General features: G+C 39.5%; 1 pseudogene; it reads left to right on the top strand.

Moving 5' to 3' along the window:
• The first annotated feature begins 576 nt into the window (after nucleotides 1–576).
• On the top strand, nucleotides 577–1,989 carry LOC114110962 (voltage-dependent anion-selective channel protein 3-like; annotated as a pseudogene).
• Nucleotides 1,990–3,042: the final 1,053 nt, after the last annotated feature.

Genomic DNA, 3,042 nt, shown 5'->3' with positions numbered 1-3,042 from the left:
AATTTTAACATACCTTTCTCATTAAGGAGAAGAAAAATATAGATTTGTACTTGAAATTAACAAATTTGACCTAACTGTTATGCAAAGAGTATTTCCTCTAACACTGCAAATTTAATTTTTTGAAGTATGCTTGAAATCTTTATAAAAATTATCAGATGTTGGGTTTTAATAAAAAATCTCAACCCAGATCAAAGGACTGAAATTACATAAAGTTTCTTGTCTGGCAGAAGTGGAATTACATTAGAAATAAATGCTAAAAAAGAGCATTTGAAGATCCCTCCATGTATAGAAATTAAGAATTATCCTTTAAATAACATTTTCCATCTTGTTTTCTGAGGCCGATGTTTTATTGATACCAAAACCTGCCAAGAACATTATAAGAAAGGAAAATTACAGGGAATACAACATAATGTTGTATAAAATTATAATAAAAAAATGAAATCAACTATTAGCAAAACAAATCCAGTAATGTCTAGTGAATGAAATATGACTATATTGGACTATTTCAAGAATGCAAGAATGGTTTAACATTCAGGATGCCCCTGCAGAATGGAAACAGGCCCTCTGGTTGGAAGTATGTATAACACACTGATTTACTGTGACCCAGGAAAAGCTGCCAAGGATGGATGTCTTCATCAGAGGATATGGGTTTGGTATAGTTGAATATATCTGAGAGACAAGTTTTGTAATGGAGGGGACTTTTCTACTTCTGGTCGTGCTTACACTGATTCAGGAAAAGCATCAGGAAAGCCAGAAACCAAACATAAGATCAGCAACTATAGGCTTGTGTATGTGTGCACGCTCAGTTGTATCTGACTCTCTGCCATCTCATGTACTATAGCCCACCATGCTCCTTTGTCTGTGGGATTTTCCCAGAAAGAATTCTGGAGTGGGGCTACCCTAGTGGCTCAGGGCTAAAGAATCCACCTGCCAATGCAGGAGACACAGATTCAATCCCTGCTCCGGGAAGATCCCACATGTTGAGGAGCAAGTGTGCTCTAGAACCCAGGAGCCACAGCTATTGAGCCCACGTACTGCAGCTACTGAAATGCAAGCACCTTAGGGCCCATACTCTGCAACAAGACAAGTGACCACAATGAGAAACCCACACACCACGACTAGAGAAAAAACCCACATAGCAGTGAGGACCCAGACAGCCTAGATAAATAAATGAATAAAGTTATGTTTAAACTATTTGTTAAGAATACTGGAGTGGGTTGTCGTTTCCTTCGCCAGGGGATCTTCCCGGCCCAGGGGTTGAACCCTCATCTCCTGCATCTCCTGCATTGGCAGGCACATTCCTTACCACTGAGCCACCGGCAAAGCCTGCCTATGGGCTTATTTACACTCTAAAGTGAAACATTTCTTGGGACAGAAACTTCTTTATAGAATAAGTTGGCTGAAGGGTTGAAACTGATTCTTGATACTATATTGATGTTGAACACAGGAAAGAAGAGTGAGAATTTGAAGGTCTCCTATAAATGGGATTGTTCTAGTTTTGGCAATAATGTTGATACAGATTTTTCTGAATCATTTGTAACTTGGCTGTGTTAGTCTTTGAGGGCCGGCTTACTGACCATTAGATAAATTTCAACACAGGTTTGTCCAAACTGTTGCAGAATAATTTTGCCCTGAATTACAGGCTTCCAGCTCCACACTTACATGAACCATGGCATTGAATTTGGAGATTCTGTCCCCCAGAAGGTTAGAGGAAGATTGAAATGTCACCGAACGTCGCTTGGATGACTGGTGGTTAACAGTACCCATTTGACTGATAAACACAAAGTGATAAATACACTTTATCATCACTGATAAATACAAAGTGACTTATAGAAGCTTTTTTTATCTGCTAAAATAAGTTTTGCCAGGCTGATTGGACTGGGTCATACTCAGACACTTTGCCCAGGAGTCAAATTGACCTGATCTATTTGAATTGATGGGAGGAACTTCAATGTAGGAAGTCACAAGTTTGGGGTGGGACTTGAATGAAGAAGCTTAATGTGGTTTTGAGCAATGTACCAGCTTCATCCCTGGGAGTTAAGAGAAATGAACCCCACTGTGTCTTGGCCTTAAAATTCTTCTATGAGCTTTGAAAAGTGTAAACTTTTTATTCTTCCAAAGAATTATAATCTTGCCCCTACCAAAGTGTAGAGATGGTTTAAGTCCATCCTAAGGAAGGTGCTTGAAGGCGTACCTGGAAGCTGCCGTATTGGTGCCACATTTTAGCTCTGAAGTGTTATTTTAGGTGTGTTCCCCGGCATCAGCGTGGTGTCGGTGGTCCTCCAGTTTGTACATCACATGCTGCCGGTCTCACACTTCTTCGTGACCTTTTCATACATCGGTCTCTGTGCTGTAGTGGAATCTTCGGCTTTGCATCAGAGGCAAATAAGTAAATCCACCACATTTGCAACCAAAAAATAGAATGATTTAACTCCTGAAAAAATGTATAAAATAGACGGCTAATGAGAACCTTCTGTATAGCACAGTGAACTCTACTCAGTGCTCTGTGATGGCCTGAATGGGGATGACCTGAATGGGAAGGAAATCCAAAAAAGAGGGGATATATGTATACATATCGCTGATTCACTTTGTTGTACAGTAGAAGCTAACACAACATTGTAAAGCAACTATATTCCGATACATTTTTTTTTCTAAAAAAAAACACAGATGTTAGTGACTTTGGGTCAGGCAATTATTTCTGATTATTATCAGAATGATTTAGTTATTCTGATTAACTGTAGAGACAAAATTAACTGTGGAGAGAAAATGTTTTCTTCCTAAGCGGAGTTTTCTTTTCTTTTTTAAAACTGTGTGTGTGGACCATTTTTAAAGACTTTATTGAGTTTGTTTCAACATTGCTTCTGTTATATGTTTCCGTTCAGTTGGCTGTGGCGCGTCGAGGATCTCAGCTTCCCGACCAAAGATTAAACCCACACCCCCTGCATTGGAAGGTGAAGTCTTAACCGCTGGACCGTCCTCTCTCTGCTTCCAAATAATTGACCCTAAGTTTGTTCTTTCTCATCTGATACGGCGGGGATTAGG

Source organism: Ovis aries, chromosome 26 (assembly GCF_016772045.2).
Source record: "Ovis aries strain OAR_USU_Benz2616 breed Rambouillet chromosome 26, ARS-UI_Ramb_v3.0, whole genome shotgun sequence".
NCBI lineage: Eukaryota > Metazoa > Chordata > Mammalia > Artiodactyla > Bovidae > Ovis > Ovis aries.
Note: the sequence above shows the minus strand (reverse complement) of the source record. Positions and strands in the feature narration are given on the sequence as shown.